This window comes from Rattus norvegicus, chromosome 3 (assembly GCF_021556685.1).
Source record: "Rattus norvegicus strain SHRSP/BbbUtx chromosome 3, alternate assembly SHRSP_T2T, whole genome shotgun sequence".
Lineage (NCBI taxonomy): Eukaryota > Metazoa > Chordata > Mammalia > Rodentia > Muridae > Rattus > Rattus norvegicus.
In genome coordinates, this window is record NC_141536.1 from 115,216,705 (window position 1) to 115,236,081 (window position 19,377).

Here is a 19,377-nt window from a genome sequence, read left to right on the forward strand (position 1 = left end):
ATTTGGGAGGAGTAGAGGGACTTGAAGTCAGGTAGCTGCTGTTCTACATAGATAGTTACTTACATAGAGTAGCACTGGGTGACACTACCACTCAAAATACAGAGACTGTAGTATGGAAATTATTCCGTACACTTACCCGAGAACTGTTTTGTTTCTCATCTTAAATCCATACCTGTTGTGCCTTGTGCTGTTGCTATTCCGTTTTTTATTGTCATTCAACTGTGCTTCATTTTATTTTAATTTGTGCTGTGCCTGGAAATCTACCTGCAGTTTAACTGACCCACGAATGTAAAGGTTCGACACAGATGAGTGAATAGGATGGACTCAGTAAATGGCAGTCATGATGGTTTCTAGAAATTCCTCAGAAAATTATCCAGAAGACTTCAGGCAGAGCTGGAGACATCCGCACTCTAGTTGGAAGCACTTTTCTGGGCACACTGCATGGATAAGATGGGTAAAACATAAATAGAGCCAGTTTTCTATTCTCAGAGGGAAAAGCATAACCATTAACCCTAAGTCTATGGGTCCTTGGCAGGAGACCCATTCAGGATGATGTAGACAGAAGAGACGAAGTACTGTGGTCCTGAAGCAGTGACCCCAATGAAAGGCCTTTTTTAAAAAAAATACACAGTTGTTGCTGTCTCTTGTTACATTCTCCCACCCCAATTCTAAAACAGTAACAAGAATGTTCTCCCCTCTGGGTTCTCTGCCTCCAGGCCGGGATCTTCTCAGATCTGTGTTCTCTTGGTGGCCCTGGTGGAGGGATGAGGAATCTGCCCTGCCAAGCCCGACTCAGCAGGCTGGATCTTGGGTGAGGACTGAACAGCCAGGCCAGACAGCAGGCCTCCTAGCTGCCCCCACTCTCTCCTGGCAGACCCAGCCTTGGCCTGTTGTCTGCTTTCCAGCTCTGATTCTTCTGTGCCCTGGCCACTGGCCACAGGGTTGCTCTGCACTCTGTTATCTGGAACTGTCAGATCCTTTGGCCCGGCCTGTCTATCCCTGTGCCATCCCAGGGGGCTGTGTTTGCAGGCTTGGCCCCTCATGGTTCAGGAAGCATGCCAGAGCAGAAGGGTTCAATACCCATAATACTCTTTGTGTGGGGCATGAGGGGCCACTGGAGGCTCTATTGGCACTGACACACAGTACTCACTCTGTGGGAAGCCTTGAGTATTCAGAATCCATTAGTAAGCAGAAAACTGAGTTTACAAGCCAGTGTGCCAGTAACTTCATAATATATAGACTCACGATTCCTATGTAGATTACCTTCATATACAGCCAGCCCCCTGTAGTCATGGATTCTGCAATCCCAGATGAAATGAATCACAAACAAAAAATATTTGTTGTAATTGCATGTGTATTTAACAGCAGATATTTTCCTAAACGACACATCAACTAACACAGCATCTAAGTTAACCGAGGACAGTTTAAGTTTTATAGGACGGTATACGCAGGGCCATTGCAAATACTGAGTCAGTTTATATAAGGGGCTTGAAGATTTGTGCATCTGCGAGGTTAGAAGCTCCAGGAAGCAGTCCCCTATAGATGCCAAGGGTAACTTTATAGACACATATGCACATATATGACACCATATATAACTGCATGTACATATGCATGATTTTACTCATGGATGCATAGACATGTATAAATGCTGGGTGGATGACTGGATTATACACACCTCAGGAATACGTCGTGGTGTGGCTGTAGACATGCTGGGCACTTATGGAGCCGCACACCACTGTAAATAGTGACAGAGTTTAGGTGGATTCAGGTTTCTTCTTTCATTTAGCTCTAGTTTTTAATTTTCTGGAAATAACACACATGATGCAGTGAAAATAAAGGAAGAGAGGCTGAGGCTCTGGCTTCGTTAGTGGCTTACCTGCTCCTCAGGCTCAGAGTCTATGCTTTGCTCCCTAGCACTGCGTAAACTGGGCTTTGTGATGTATGGCTGCCATCCCCGCCCTTGGGAGATGGAAACAGGAGGGGCCCCATCAGGAAAAGAGCAGGCAGAGCCTGCTGTCTGCTTTTGTAGGGTGGTTTGTTTGTTTGTTTGTTTGTTTTGTTTTGTTTTTTGCTTGTATGTTTTTGTATATGTGCACATGTATACAGATTCATGTGGAAGACAGTCCAGCCTCAGGTGTAACATCTCAAGAACCACTGCCTTCCGGTTTGTTTGTTTTTTAAATCTTGAGACAGAGCATTTAGTTGGCCTGTAACTTGCTGGTTCTGTTAGACTGGCTGACCAGCAAGCAAAGTTCCAGGGACCCTCCTGTCTCCACCTTCTTGGTGCTGGGATTATAAGCGAAGAAGGCCACCGAAGGCCACCGCACTGGGCTTTTCTTACATGAGGTCAGGGGACTAAACTCTTTACTGACTGAGCTTGTCCCCATGGCTCCCCTCGCCATGTATTCAACTCATGCTTTACACACAGACTAGAACCCTGGGAGGCCCCTCTGCACCCGAGAATCTGAAGGCTATGGGAGACTCTCCCATCCTTCTGTCCCTCCTAGGTCTGCACATTTCCTCTACAGTAACTTCTGCCTGCCCGGATGGAGAAGGAGCCTTTCCCTCTGCTCTTCCTCCCTTCCTCCATCTCCCATCTCCTTTTCCTCTCTGTCCCTCTAGTCCCCCTTTTCTGTCTGTCTGTCTGACTGTCTCTGATATCCGAGCCCATCCCGAGCAGTGCTGGTCTCTTTACCAAAGGCTATACTCCCAAGTGAGAAGCAGGCAAGAACCCTCCACACTGCTAGGTATGAGTGTTCCTGGAGCCTAGCTGTGTCCATCCCATCCTGGCTCTGAAGAAGCTCGATATGCAGGCCTGGGTTGCTCCTGGGTGTTGTCTTCTCTGCCTGGGATGGCAGAAGAACCTCTGTCTCCATCCTCTGCTGAGTAGGGAGGTACCAGCTAGGAGCAGATCTGTGAGTCCCTTCACTGGATCCCTCAGTGGCTAGGGCTGTGCTCTTGTTCCATAGGAAGCACAGGGGCCACTGATGGGTAAGCAATAGTCCATCCCACTAGTCCTGGCTTGTCCTACCTAGACCCTAGTGGAGCAGAGCGTGGAACTGGTCAGTCTTGCTGAAGTGACACAGAATCCTCTGCTTGGAGCCACACTGGTAGGCACTGAGATTTTGGAGTTTCCTAGTGAGGTATTCTGTGCATCTCATCTCAGGTACCAGGAAGCAGAGCTGTCAGCAAGTGAGAAGGGAGGACAGTGGAATCCCACATCTGTGCGCGCTCTCTCTCTGAACCTCCGTTAGGGCAGGGAAGAGTGGCAGCAATTGTCTCAAAGGATCAGATTAATGAACAAATGTGTGAAGTGCTCATAGCAGACAAGGACAACAGCTGTTAATAGGAGTGGTGCTAACTGCGGTGGCCTAGAGCCAATCCCTTCACCTCTGGAAGCCTCTATTTCCTCCTCCGCAAGAGAGGAAAATAAAAATAGGCTCTCTGTTAAGTGGGCGGAGAAGAAAATCCTTGTATGCTGTAAGCAAGTGTGTCTAGAATTGTAACCAATGGAATCTCCCTTCTATAGCAGCTCAGGTTAGGTAGTTACTATATTTCAAAGCTGAGCACATTAGCCATCAGCATCCATCCACTTAAACACACACACATACAGGTGCACACACATGCATACACACACATGCACACATATGCACATACATGCATACATTCGTGTACACACATACACACATGCGTGTACACACACACACACACACACACACACACACACACACTATGAAAGAAAACATCTGAAACCATCATGTTTGAGAATCCACTCCCTCTCAACTCTCCTGGGTTGTTCTTCTATTCATGAGCTATGAAGTCCATTGTGGCCAGTAGAGAATATCGAATAAGACACTTGGGGTCAGACAGATTGTGGGCACAACCTGCAAGGTGCTTTTGTGTAAACAGAGAAGGGAGTCCTTTCCCTGGGACACACCTTGGAACATGAGATTGTGTTAATGATGATTGTCAACTTGACAAGATTTAGGATCACTGAGGAAACACACCTCTGTGTCTGAGAATCACCTAGGAGACACACCTCTGGTCATGAGGGAGCCCATGATCAGAGAAGTGTAACTGGGGAAGAAGACCACCTTCAGAGTGGGCAGCATTCTTCCATGAACTGGGGTCCTAGAGTGAACAAAAAGTAGAAAGGGAAGAAACCAAAAACAGCAGAGTCCTAGCATGGGACTCTTCCTGACTCCTATTGCAGATACAGTGTAGCCAGTTTCTTCACACTCCTGCCACTTTCCCTACCATGACGGACTGTATCCCCCAGACCATACGCCAAAATAAACCCTTCCCACTGTAAATTGCTTTTTGCCATAGCAACTAGAAAAGTAACTAATACTGGTAGAAACTGGATCTCAACTCTTGCTCAGCCCCTCCTGCACAACACAGCCTTGTTCATACGGTCTGAATATAGGCTTCAAACGCTCGTGCCTTCTGGGCAGCCTGAGGTATCAGTGGGGTGAGCCAAATTGCTCAAGTGTGAGGCAGAAGGAAGGGTGGGGACTACAGCTGGTGGTGCAACCGCCAGGCTGGGAGTCTAAGGAGAAACTGTGACCAGCTTGGAAGCACTACCAGATGCTGGTGACTTTATAGTCAACTGGAGAAATCCACAGAGCTGTATGATGTTTTCCTTGTTTTTAAAAAAAAATCATTACTCAAATCGTGGTAGGTAGACCACGGAGGAATTTGCTTTGTATAAAATTTCAGTAAAAAAGCAGAATTCCTATACCTGGAAGTAGACACTCCTAGTCTTCCGCCCATTCTCTTTGGCTGCCTTTCCTGCACAAGCCTCCAGGCCGGCCCTCTGTGGGTCTCCCAGCTCTCCGGCCATGTGTTCCCCTCTCATGACTATTGCCAACCTCAGTCAAACAGCCCCTTCCCAGCCCCTCTACTCTGCTTCCTTCTTCCAGACACCAACCTCGTTCAACAGCTAACCCTTCAGAACTTAGCATGAAGAGTTGAGGAATAGTTCAAATGGTAGAGCTTGCCTAGTATGCATGCGGCCTTAGATCCATCCCCAGCCCTGCAAAAGCAAATTAAAAAAAAAAAAAAAAAAAGGAAACAAACCTAGTAGGAGTATCACTTCCTCTTTTGAATTCCCACAAATATCCTGGCTGTTGTTTCCCAGAATCCTTGCTATCGTGGGGGAAGAATTAACCCCAGGAATTTCTGGCATGGGGTGGTTATTACCACCTCCAGGACACTTCCTTTTTCATCTGGTTAGTTTAATTATCATTTGACACAATCTATGATCACCTGAGGAGAGAGCCTCAATGGGGTATTTATTATCTGTATCAGGTTGGTCTTTTGGACATATCTGAGGAAGATTGTCTTAAGTTAATTGATATGAGGAGGCCCCACCCACTGTGGGCAGCACCATTCCTTAGGCAGTGGTTCCGAAACTGTATAAGAGTGGAGAAATTGACCTGAGTACAAACAAGCAAAGAACTTGGCCTTTGTACATACTGTATGCTCTTGGCTATGGATGTACTGTGACTAACCATTTGAGGTTCCTGCCTTTGGCATCCCTACAATGGTGGACCTAACCTGGAGTTGGAGTTGTGAATTGAGATGAGCCCCTTTCTCCTCCAAGTTGCTTTTGTCAGGGTATTTTAACACAGCAACAGAAATGGTGTCACCAACAAATTCACCCCTCCCTAATCTCTGTAGCATTGTTTATCCTGTACACATCCAGTGGCCACCAAAAGCTTGATTATCAATTTGGGGCTTATTGTTTGTCCTCTTTCAGACTCAGAGAGAGAGAGAGAGAGAGAGAGAGAGAGAGAGAGAGAGAGAGAGAGAGAGAGAGAAGACACAGAGAGAAAAACAGAGAGAGACACCAAGAAACAGAGAGACACAGAGACACAGAGAAATACAGAGAGAGACAGAGAAACAGAGAGACACAGAGAGAGACACACAGAGAGACAGAGAGACAGAGAGAGGAGTCTTGTCTGTTTCTGTGAGTTCCCATTTCAAGAAAAGGTTTCTCCAAAAGCAACTTGGCCCTTGGACAAGACAACACCCTACAAGCCTTAACACCAGTCTCCAGCACTAAGGTGGAGGAGATCAGCCAAAGATAGTCTCCTAGAGTGTCCAGCTGAGTGCTCCCCCTGGAAGGATCTCCACGCATGCTCTGACACCTGTCTTCTCTCACTTTGCTTCTCACTTCTCCACTCTGTTTCCTTTATCCCGTGGTCAACTGGAGAGCTACGTCTTTGTAACTCAGTTCCTGATGGGCCTGTACAAGGCAGGACTGCTATCTTACAACTTTCCTGTAAACAATTCACATCCTGGGATGTTAAAGGGCGTTACGAGATTATATGTAAAAAGCTTTTTGATGTACTAAGTTTCAAAAGCATTAAAGAAAAGTTCTCTAGGGTTCTTAGCTACAGGATTTCTTAGAACCCTGACTGTGCTGTGGCTTTCTAAGACAGGGGCAGGCCACACAACACTTGTCGGCTACTGGCAGATGTGGTATGCTGCATCAGCCTTTAGGTGCTGAGGAGTGCACCCTGGGAGATGCACCAACGGATGTTGCCCAGTGTGCTTGGTGCTGGGTCTTTCCTGCCTTCCCCTGGAGCCTGGCTGCCTTCCCTGTAATTGTGTTCCCATAGGAATCCCATCTGGCTTGATACAACTCTGATCACCCACCTCCAGAGTATTCCAAGGCTTAGCAGAGGGTTGTGTCCTGAGATCCCCTCTGTTGCTGGCAGCTGTTCAGAACTGAGAAGTGGGAAGGCTGTTGGTGAGGCTGGTGTGGCTGACCACACATGTGCTCTTTTGTTGCATGTGCTCTGGCACGGCCAGGGGACCTGGGGGACCTAAGAATCTGCTTTCTCTGGGTTTACACCAAAGGACTTTCAGAGCAAAGCAAGACACAGTTTCACAGTGGCTCCTAAAAGTCTACATGGGTGGATATTAGAATGCCAACCCGTGATTTCAACTGCTATTTTCTTTGGTTCCAAAATGCCATCAGTTGTAAGACAGACCGTTGTTCTAGCAGCAACTTGTTGGGGAGTGGAAAAAAAAAAGAAACACAGAAAGAGGAAGAGTAAGGCAGAGAGAAAGAAACTAGGCAGAGTACAGGACACATCCTGATTTTAGAACAATTAAAATGGGAACAACTGTGTGCCTCAGTCTCAGAGTAGACTATTTCTACAGGTTGGGGCTGGCTTCCTCTTCCTTACTATGGAGTACTCTGAGAAGCAGACTCTGGACAAGAAGGCAGGAGACTGGGGTGCTGGGCAGGTGTTTGATCTCAAAAAATTAGCTATTGACCTACCACATGGTCAAGCCTTCTGTAGTTAGCAGGGGCTGTGGTAGATGTTCCATGCTTCCTCCCTCTCTATAGAAGGAATGTCTGGGTATATGTGGCCACTAGTTCTTCTCCATTGACACAGAGTCTCATCTCACTGTACCCTCAGAAAGTCACCACTAATTCATAAAAAAATGAAATCAGAAATTTAGTATGAATATTTTAAAATAATGAATGTGGATGTCCCTACGATGGCTCCACATCATAAGGACTCTCCTCTTTCCTTCATGTAAGGAGTCCTGGTCCTCGCACCCTGCCTTGTATTCTGTCACACTACAAAGATAGTAGGCAGGTCCTTGATGTTGAAGGCGGTGTTTTCTAGATTGGGACCTTCTATCTTAGAGGGAAGCTTGTTAAGATACAGAATGTTGGAAAGAAGGTGAGACAACAGGATGCCCTATGACAGTGGTTCTCAATCTGGGCTGTAATTCCTTGGGGGGCGTGTCAAATGACCTTTCCACAGGTTGACTAAGACCACCAGAAAACACAGATATTTATATTATAATTCATAACAGCAGTGAAATTACAGTTATAAAATAGCAACAAAACCAATTTTACAGTTGGGGTTCACCACAACCTGAGGAATTGTATTAAAGGGTCACAGCACTAGGAAGGTTGAGACCACTGTTCAAGGGGAAGAGATGCTTTCCATACAGCAGGGAAGCTCCTGAAGCTCAGAAAGGAAACAACTCAAAGTCTTCAGGAAGTCCCTGAAACTGACAGGATATACTACTAGGCCCCTCCTGCCCAAACCTATATAATCTGTAAGGACCACAGAGAGACACCCTCAGACAAGACAAGCTGCTGTAAGAAGCCAAGACCAACCAAGCCACCTGGAAAAGCCACTCTCCAACTTATTGAGCTGCCACAGGCCCTGCAGTGTGCTCCAGGTTCCCAGCTTTTTGTGAGCTGTCACTCATGCTGAGGTGAGCTTTGGTAATGTAGCTATCTCTGGGTCATTTCTGCTCCTGTGAGTAGCCCTTCACTCATGTTTTTGTAATAACTCCAATGAAACTCATCAGTTCATCAAGTTGAACTTCGGTGGCATCCATACTTAACTCTGTCATCAATTCCCTATCTGGGATGAGCAGATATTTGCTCACACCTCTCCAGGAATAGTTTCACACAACAGTTGAATTGGTATCCCAGTCCTTAAAAAAAAACTGCAATGGAGAAATGTCCAAAGGTCACAGAAAAGACTAGATAGCTTCAGTGAATTCTGGGGGATAGAAGTGTTTCCATCTCTATGTTGTGTGAGCTGGATCAGAGAAAACAGATGCAGCTGGGGACTTCAGGTCAGAACCAGAGTTGGAGATGACTAAGGAGCAATGAGTAGAAGCCTGCTCCTGACTGCATGAGAGAAGGATGGGATGCCGAGGAAGAAGGGGGAGATGGAGAACCCAAACTGTCCTGTTGGTCTGTGTCATCATCTTGCTGTAAAATTTTTGGACCTTATTTTTAGCAACTTGACCAAAGACTCTAAGTGCACTACCTAAAAGTGTTCAAGTCATGACACAAATACTCATGGGTGTGCCCCAGCACACTCTCAAAGGACTGAGCTTCCCTGGAACTGATCTTGGAAAGAGATGCTCGTCCATTCAGCCTTAGGTGAGACTGTCCGACTTGGTAGTTTATTGACGTCACCCTTGTTCAGCTTACATTTGGGCAGTGGTAATGGTGAGACTTAACAGGTGCAGGCTCTGATATTACTAGGAGTGACAATCTCACAGCAAACTCTTCTTTCAATCTTCCTGAACCCCCCTTCATAATGTTCGCTGAGCCTTGGGTGTGGAAGTGTTCTGAAGATGTATCCATTAGGTCTATGCTCTACAACTGCATTTTGATTGGTTGTGGGTTTTTTGGTGTTTTTTTTGTTGTTGTTGTTTTGTTTTTTGTTTTTGTAATGATCTCTGTCCATTGTATAGGGAAGTTTTCTTGATGAGGGGTGGGGATTACATTTCTAACTACTTAGTACGAGAGAAGTTGTTGGCAGAGAATCTACAATTCTATAACCACCAACAATTTATAAACATCTGTCCTGATGCCCACAGATAAGCATAGTCATTGTGTTTTATCACAGCAATAGGAAAAAGAACTAAGACACACCCTACCTCAATCTCCCAAACTTTGGGATGGTTCTATGGCTTGTGCCGCCTCTTTCCCTCCCTCCTTCCCGCCCTCCCTCCCTCTCTTCCTTTCACTCCACCCCCATTATCCCTTTCTATTTCAGTGTGTCCTCTAGGGAGGCCATCAGAGAAGAAGGGGTGAGCAGGGTTGTGATTGGTGTCAGGCAGAGCTAGCCAGGAACCAGCAAGGTCTCTGTGGACAGCACAGGGTTGTGGGACCTGCTGGTGAAGACTGTAGGTGGAAACCCTCTATGGGGATGTGTAAAGGAATGGGAGGGTGTCCCATTTCTCTGGCCAAAAGCAGCTTGAGAGAGCAAAGGGTTTATTTGACTTATACTTCCAGATCACAGTTGATCACTGATAGAAGTCAGGGTGGAACTCAAGACAGGAACCTAAAGCAAAACCGTGGAAGAACACTGCTTACGGACTCGCTCAAAGGGTCAGGCTTAGCCAGCTTTCCTATGCTACCTGCCTAGGTATTGTGTCACCCATAGTGAGCTGTGTCCTTCTATGTCAATTGATAATCCAGATAATCCCTAAGAGTATGCCCAGAGGCCAATCAATTACCCAGAGGCAATTTCTCAATGGAAGTTTTTCTTTCAGGTAACCCTGGGCCTCAACAAGTGACAATTCAAGCTAATTAGGGAAGGGAGTCATGAAAAATTTAGGTACAGTAAAAAGTTTCTGAATGCAGAAGGAGGGAAAATTGATTCAAGATGAATTACGTGATGCATCTGAAGTGATTCTGACCGTGCTTGCCTGTGTTGTATAATCCCCATTGTAGCCTGTTCTGACGACAGACTCATTCAGTTTGCCCCATACATGCCATCCCACTACACAACAGCAAAGATACCTCAACTCCCGGGGTTCCTGAGATGTGAGGCTACCATACAGTGCAGACTCCAGTGATTTAAACAATGTATAAAGAGATTTTTGATTTTGTAGGAACAAAGCAACCTAACAATGGAAAATAAAGACATTTGATATTTTTCCACTGTTACTCCCCAGAATGTGTCAATTAGCAAAGCTAATTTATTCTTTTAGAACGTTGGATTTAAAAATTTGCCATTTGAGTGGCTGACTTGAATTTAGGGAAGAATTACTAGATTGATTTTTGTCTTGAGATTAGTACAGAATTGTCAATAATTTTGAGGTGGAACTAGATGTCCTTCTGTCCTCTCATTTTATATATTTATGTAAAGCTGTGTTCTCTGCATTGACAATCACAAAGGTACGCTATCGGTGCTCTACACCCGTTCAGCCAAGATTTGATTCTTTGTGTAAACCTAAGTAGGCACATCCATCTTGTTAGTATGCAAAGCGGCTTTCATCTTTAGTAGATAGTAAAATTACATGCACATTACATGTTTGAGAGTAAGGGCTTTGGTAATATGTTGTCAGCAAATGAGATTTGTTGGCCTTTTTTAAAAAAATATGTGTAGTCCAGGCTGACCTTGAGTCTGTGATCCTCCTGCCTCTGCCTCTTCAAGGTATCTACATATGTGACTACCACAACTGACTTATGTACCCATTTTATAGAGAGATCCCAGATCATAGAAAAATAATTCCTCAGTCAGGAAGGAGACATTTTGGGTGATCTCTAGAGCCCTCAGAGCCACTGGGAGGTGTGAATGCTCTGAGCCCTCAGAGCCACTGGGAGGTGTGAATGCTCTGAGCCTTGCTGTAAGGATTACCATTTGGGAGCTAAAGGCAAAGGAAAAATATCTTTTCAGTATAGACTCAAAGTTTTGTTTTGTTTTGAGACAGAATTTTGCACTGTAGCTCAAGCTGGCCTAGAATTTACTATGTACCCTAGGCTGAAATATAACTCAAGGCAGTCCTGCTTCAGCCTTCAAAGGGCACACACACACACACACGCACACACGCGTGTGTGTGTGTGTTTATGTTATTTTGGACCATGGCTGGTTGAACGCTCAAAGTGAAATAATTTACAAATAGAAGGGCTAACAGTCCGACAGGCAATGGCTTATCTCCAGATGAGACTGGAATGAGCACTTCTATGGGTCTCCACATGTACAAAGTGATACAGAGAACATATTACAAGCAGTGCAAAGCCAGTGTGGTCAGGTTTTGTGCAAGCACAGAGGTCTTGAAGGTGTTATAAATGAATGGATGAACGAATGTTTAAATGGTCACATAAAGGTGTGCCAGTGTGGGGCTGGGGATTTAGCTCAGTGGTAGAGCGCTTACCTAGAAAGCGCAAGGCCCTGGGTTCAGTCCCCAGCTCCAAAAAAAAAGAACCAAAAAAAAAAAAAAAAAAAGGTGTGCCAGTGTGTGTATATGTAAAACGGAAAGAGTCGGAGGATGGGGTGGGGGTGGGGGAGAAAGCAGAGAACACTGGAGAATTCTGCAAATAAGTTCTCAAAGCAAAAAGCAGATTGTGGTTCTCTGACCACAGTTGAATAAGCCTTGGATCGGCTACAAAAATGTTAGCCAAATAAAACTAAAATGTGATATATGGCCTTTGGCTAAATACGTTTTGTTGTTGTTGTTGTTGTTGTTGTTGTTGTTTGTTTTTGTTTTTGTTGTTTTTGGTATTGTTTTGCAAACCTCTCAGGCCTTTGGCAAACAAAGACCGAATTCAGCGACATCAGCAAAAGAGAAGGGCCACCCCTTTGAAGCCTGCCCTTTAAAAACTTATCGAGGCTGGGGAACTAGCTTGAATGGTAAAGTCCTTACCACCAAGCATGAGGAGTTGAGTGTGGATACAGAGGATCCGTGTCAAAGCTGGGTGTGACAACATACACCTGTCGGCCCAGGGCCAGGGAGGCAGACACAGGAGGTTCCTTGGGGCTTATCCACCAATCATCTAGTCAGACTGGTGAGCTCCAGGTTCAGCAAGAGTTTGATCTGTCAGAACCGCACGGCTTCCATCATGTGGGGAGCAGACCAAGCCTTTAGGCAACAACAGTACCACAGCCTTAGCCTTTGTCATTTCCTGTGACTTCTGTTCGGTCACACCTGGAATCATGGTGATTAAGAAGTTTCTCAGAATTGACGCAGACAGAAGTGAGAGTAAGGTGCTGGCCTCTGGGTCTGAACACCTGCTGGGCTGTCCTTTTCAACCTCATCTGATGTCCACATTTGAATTGACAGTGACTGCCACAGGTCACGGTGGGGTTACTTACCATGCTGTCCTTCCTTGCACTCTTCTCTGGGTGCAGCTGGATACCGGCTTTCTGTGGACTTACTGTGTATAACCAGACAGAGCCTTGTTCCCTGCGTACCCTTCCCTCAATAACACAAAACAAACAAATAACAAAGCACAAGCTTTGGGTGAATGTTTGCCTCCTCATCGCCAATGGAAGTCACCTCAGCAGAGGGTAGGGATCCCTGAGGGACCAATGGGTGTGTCACGAGGAGGGGAAGCACAGCTATGTCTGCTCACACATCCAACAGACACGACTAATGTAATTTAAGGATATGTCTGAGTACTTTAAAACTTTCCCATTGAACAAAACTGGAGACAAGGGCAGAAAGCAACACTCCTGATCCCTATGGTGCTTGAAGACACTTGCAGCAGGGACCAATGGTTTCCTTGAGTCTCAACAGGAGCTTAGAGCCAATGTGGACTTTCAGTGTTTCCTCCTTCAACCACTGTCCTTTGCTTACTTCCACATCCTGGCTGGGAAGCACATTGGTACCTCATGCTGTCAAAGCCTTTCACAGGAGCAGAGCACAGCCAAAGCTGTTTACTGTTCGAAGATCGATGGTCGCAGGGGATGGCAGGACATTAACTCACGGACATTAGGTCAGAACATTAATTCATTAACTGTTCTCTGCCTTCCCAACTCTCAGTCACGTGGCCGTCACCATGTCCACAGGGACAGTCACATGGTACCAGATGAGGTCAAAGACAAGGTTTCTGGGGAACGCAAAGGCTGACGGATTCTTGGCAGAAGGCTCTACAATACCTCTCTGTGTTTTCAGGGTTGGGGTCATGAGGGTTGACTCGTGGGTATGACTCAATCTTTTCCTCTAGATCTGTCTAGAGGGTAACATGGTTTCATTTGAGTTAGTGTAAACTAACTTATTTTAAAATTTAAACAAGCTGTGTGTGTGTGTGTGTGTGTGTGTGTGTGTGTGTGTGTGTGTGTGTGTGTTACCTACAGAAGTCAGATGATGGTATCAGAAACTATAGTGCTGGAGTTACAGGCAACTGTGGGCTTCCTTACAATTGTGAGGCGCTGTTGGGAGCTGTCCCTCTGCAAGAACACAAGTGCTCTTAACCACCGAGCCACCTCTCCAACACTAGTTCAACTCTTCTTTGGAGAAAAACACAGTCAAATCTCTAAAAACAGACTCAGAAATGTGTCACCAAATGTTTACAACTTTGTACGCATTGTGCAAACATCTTAGAGTACACTTATATCCACCAACATAGCCAAGAAGTCACAAAATGGTATAAATTTATGGGACAACCTTCATGTACACAGTCCAACATTCAGCTGTAATGTCCTTATGCCATGTGTGAGTACACTGTCACCTTAGGTGGTAATCCCATATCCCCCACCCCAAATCTTCCACCTGTGCTACCTCTATACTGACCGCAGTGAGCTGTACACAGCAGAAAGATCTTTGCCCCTTTTCTCAACAAGGGACGATCATCTCTGGATGTCCACAGCCCTTGGTAACCCATCTCTACCACCTGATACATTACAAGGGTTAATTACTTTAGTCCCACCATGCAGAGTGCAAATGAGTACCCAACCCTCCCTCTGCCTCATGGTCCTGCCAGTTGTGGTTCTTACACTCCCACAAAATCGTACTCTCCCCATCCTGCACACATTCACTAGGGTATCTCACCATCTCTCAGTAGCATGCATTTGGAAAGATGTGGACAAGGAAAAGGGCATAGGGGAATACATAATATCTCACTTCAGAACACACACACTCTCTGTCTCTCTGTCTCTGTCTCTGTCTCTGTCTCTGTCTCTCTGCCCCTCTCTCTCTCTCTCCTCCCTCTCTCTCTCTCTCTCTCTCTCTCTCTCTCTCTCTCTCTCTCTCTCTCTCTCTCTCTCTCTCTCTCGCCAGAATCATTGGAAGTAGGTTCCAATGTTTGCAAGATGAGGGCAGCAGGCAGAGAGCAGAGGCTTCTGTCTTCCATGCTCTTATACAGACTTCAGCAGAAGGTGTGTCCTAGATTAAAGGTGTGTCTTCCTGCCTCAAAGACCCGGACTGGAAGTGAATTTGCCCTCTTCAAGCCAAGCAGAAAATCCCTCACAGGTGTGCCTGCCTCCATTTCTGGATTACAGTTCATTCCAGATATAGCCAAGTTGACGACTTATACAGTCACCACAGGTCTCGTCAGATCTTAATATTTACCCATACTTGATCCAGGACCTACAAAAATAATAACCACTATATAAAACAAGGCTTTCTCGACCCCGTTTCCCATCTCTACCTCTCAAGGCATGAGCTTGGATTTAGTATATTGTGAATATCAAAGGTGTTTCTGTAGGTTGTGCTAAGGTGTGTGCCCATTAGTAATACATAATATTGCTTTATGATTTGAAGTTTTAAGGAAGTCTATTCTGCTCTCCAGGGCCTTCTAACACTTGTTTCTCACAGTGTGTTTATATTTACCCATATGGATACATATTGCTCAAGTTCTTATATTTTACCAGCAATACTATTCTGTCACCAAAAGTTGTCTGGATTAAGTTAGCCATTTCATGTTGGTTTCTTTTATTTTGGTTTTTCATGATAGTTTTTTTTTCTGTGTAACCTTGGCTGTCCTGGAACTTGCTCTGTAGACCAGGCTGGACTTGAACTCACAGGAGATCTGCCTGCCTCTGCCTCCTGAGTGCTGGGACTAAAGGCATGCACCACCACCATCCGGCTCATGTTGGTTTCTGTAAGCATGCTTTCTTTCTTCACTTTTTGCTACTTTAGACAATAATGCATTAAATATTTGTGCGTATGCATGACTGTTTCTCAAGTCCAAAACTCTGCTCTCCAAAGGGAAGGCTGTCCTCTCTGCCCCCATCAGCAGGTATGAGTTCCCAGTGTTTTCCATTCATACCAACACTTGGCATTGGAAGACCAATACTTCAACCAGTCTGATGAAGAAGTTTTCTGTGGTTAATGTTACAGGTCAGCTCTGAGATATTTCTATGGGGGTGTGTCTAGGTAAGAGTTCTATTTAAATTAGCAAAGGCTCTAACAGAATAAAAGGCTAGCAAGCTCCTTTGGGGACTTTATCTACAGCACTAGATTTTCAGCTTTTCCTTGGGCCTCCATTCTGCTGCTCTTTCAACTTGAACTCCAGCAGTTTCCATACTGGCACAAACCATTCCTTAAAGTACATCTCTTTACTTTATAGGGTATATCCTATTGCCCTGATTTTCCTGGAGAACCCCAACTAATACAGATGTTATCTTACTCTGTTTTCTGTTGCTATAACAAAGTACCAGAGACTGAATAATTTCTGAAGGTGAGGCTTCTATTTGGATTAAGATTCTAGAGGCTGGGAAGTCTAGAGCACGGTGCTGGCATCTAGTGAGGACCTTGTTCTGCATCCTAATGTGGTGGGAGGTACCACACAGCAAGACGAAAAAACCCAAGCTTCTCCTTCTCCACCTCCTCTTCATCTTCCTCCTCTTTCTTTTCTCCTTCTAACCCCTGTCATCACGAGCACCCATCCTCATGTCTTTGTCTACCCCACTGCCTTTGAGAGACTTCCTCCCACTTCTGCTCACATATGAAATGGGAGGTTCTCTTCCTCACCGCTGGGCAGGGTTCCTCTGTGGCTTCTCCCCCATCTGTGGTTTCCCTGTGTCACTTGCTCCTTTTTATTTTCTTCACTAAGCCATTTATTGTCCCCTTGCTGATTTACGAATGTCCTTCTAGTCTGGATCCTGACCTTCTGTCCAACCCCGATTGCTCTATTATTTTCCTTTTAAGGCTCGATGTTTGCCTGTTCATAAATAAGTCTTTTAAAATGTTTTCTACCTGTGGTGGTGGCACACGCCTTTAATCCCAGCACCTAGAAGGCAGAGGCAGGTGAATCTCTATGAACCGAGGCCAGCCTGGTCTACAGAGTGAGTTCCAGGACACTCAAGGCTACACAGAGAAACCCTGTCTGGAAAAACAAAGACAAACCAAAGTTTCCTATGGACTTATTTATTATTCAAAGTGATCTATGTATCACTTGCACCTAGTTTAGGGAAAATAGTTTTTTACCCTGAGTTCAGAAAGATATCCTCTGAGTTTGACTCTGTGTTATTTAGATTTGCTGCTTTTCATGCTCACGTAGTCCTAGAATCGCTGTTATTCTTGCCTGTCTGAAGACATAGTGATCCAATAGGCCTTAGGTGTGGAATATGTTGTACTCTAAATTATAGGACTATACAGTTAATATGAATAGTCTAGACCAACCTAAATTAATCCCCGACTGAAGGTGCTTTGTTTTTTCACTGGCCTGCACTCCTTCTCCTCTTGTGTTGAATCCCCTGTGTGCATGGGTCCATGTCTGAGTTTCTGTGATTGCTTTGATGTGTTTGGCATCTCAGTAACAATGCCCTGCTCTTCCCAATCAAGTTTTAAAATTAGTGTTGATGATTTTCCTCTTGTGAAGTTTCGGGTATGAATGTATTGGGTGCAGGGTCTCTTTTGATGGCAAGTGGTGGCTTCACCCAGTCAAATCCAGTTTCCACTGAAGACCAGGGTCAGGCTGTCCTGGTCACTCACTGCTCCCCACCCCTCCCCACTTTTTAGAACTTTCTCAAAAAGAAAATGAAATTAACAGTGAAAACACAAACAACTTGAATATATTTGCTAAATAGAAGCAGAAATGTCTTACAGCTAGTATAGGTGAGATTTTTATTACTAATAAAATTTTGAACTAATACGTGACAATTTTAACTAATACAGGACTCTCTCCCTCTCCCCCTCCCTCTCCCTCTCTCCCCTCCCCCTCCCCCTACCTGACCCCTACGGCCTTGTGTTCTACAGAACTTATGGACCTACGGAATGAGTCCCCACCCCACCCCGTCTGCATTCGTCTACTGCCTGTATCTTGCCAACTTTGTTTTTGAACAGTTTATGTGAAGACTTCTTGTGTAGTGCATTCCCTGCCATGAACAGTTTATGTGAAGACTTCTTGTGTAGCACATTCCCTGCCAAGCTGACCATCTCTGCTTCTTTGTGAGTTTCTTCTCTGTGTCTTTTGTCTCCTTGTTCTGGGTATTGATTCCTGGAAGCTGAGGAATAAAAACATTGGCAATGGCCTCGTGTCTCCTGCTGGTGTTGATGGGCATGGCTCCAAAGCTTCAGAGCTGATTTCAGTGTTTACATTTTTTGGTGAGTATCTTTGTCACACTAAAGAAATTTCCTATAATTCCTACTTTGAACACTCAGCTCACTTACTTTCAGCCTTTCATAATCTTATGATAAAATCCTCACTGGCCACACCCCTGGGTTTGGACACTCAGATCACAGCTGACACATAATAATTTACTATGCCCAGTCCAATACATTTCACCTTTAAATCACCGTTCAGCATCTGAGTAATTGCTAAGTGACCATGGGGTTGTCAAACATGTGAGTTTTGGAAGATTTTCCAGTTGATGTTTCCTGCAACAGGCTTAGATTAAATGCAACACCATGTAATGTTGGTGAAGTATAGGTGTCTGTAAAGGCTCTTGTAACCTATGGTTTGATTAAATTTTAAGTTCTCTGCACGTCTTCAAAAAAAACAAGGACTATCTTCAGTTGCTAAGCTTTTCACACATACACATATACATGTAATATTTAACATATACACACAACCACATATGCACAAACATACACACAACATATATGCGTGTGTACACATGCAAATATGCACAGTAAGTATGTACAAATATAAGCATATATGCAAATATACATATATATACACGTGCATAAGTGCAATATACAGGCACACATATACATATATGCTTATATATACACATATACATGAACATGCATATATAGATAGTGCACATACTTATACATACTTAGATGCATGCAGATAACATACACATACTTATACACATACTCAATGTTACACAATGTACACATACATATTCATGTAGATACATGCACATACATTGAATAATACTCCCAAATCTTTCATGTATGGACAGTGTTTTTCTTGTCTTAAAGATGATGTCTTAACTTTTGATGAAGTTAGAGGAGACAAGATTCATACCTGTGGTTCTGTCCATTGGGTTTCTGTCCATTTGTTACTTGGCCTCAGAACACAAAGGACCTGACCACTACTTTTGGCACCTGTGGTGTACAGCTCCCAGCCTTTCTGTGGTCACTTGTCTTGAGTGACATCGTCACCTTCGGCTGTCATTCATTCCGTCTCACAGTAGCTGAGTCGTGGCCATGCGCATCTGCTGCATCTGATGACAGATTTCAGAGCGTAAACCAGTTTGTGAGTGTGTGTCTTGCTAGTAAGTTATTGTTCCTGCTTTCCCAAGCCTGCTGCATACCAGGAGTGGGGAGAAGCCACTGTGCCCTGGTCTGCAATCAGCAGGGGACCATGCCCTGCACACCAAGGAGGCCACTCTCCCAAAGCAGCCAGGACTGAGAGCAGCCACGTAGCTGGCACTTGATGACTGTTTTGTGAATAAAGTTCCTAACTCAAGGCCCACCCTAGTCCGTTTGTCCCTTGTCATTACTAAGCACCCATCCTGTGCCTGTCCCTGGAATCACATGGAGTTGAGCTGAGGCCCTGGTGGAAGAAACTCTTCCTGCAGTGGGGAAGTTATGAGTGACTCAACTCCCTAGCCACATGATGTCAGGCGCAGTCAGAACACCCACAGAATATTTGAAAGCCTCGTGGGGACCACAGTACTCCCTGCCTTTCACCAACAGTTAGGTGACACCAATTAGTGGCTGTCTCTAGGCGAGATCAAAGCTTACCACTGT

The 19,377-nt window shown here is 45.0% G+C and overlaps 1 long non-coding RNA gene across 2 annotated transcripts in view; it reads left to right on the plus strand.

Moving 5' to 3' along the window:
• LOC102555576 (uncharacterized) overlaps positions 1-17,517 on the plus strand; it is an 83,098-nt gene extending 65,581 nt beyond the window's left edge. For both annotated transcript variants that reach the window (XR_015683781.1, XR_015683786.1), the window contains exon 5: positions 17,431-17,517. This is a non-coding gene — a long non-coding RNA (uncharacterized LOC102555576). The remainder of the gene's footprint in view (positions 1-17,430) is intronic.
• Positions 17,518-19,377: the final 1,860 nt, after the last annotated feature.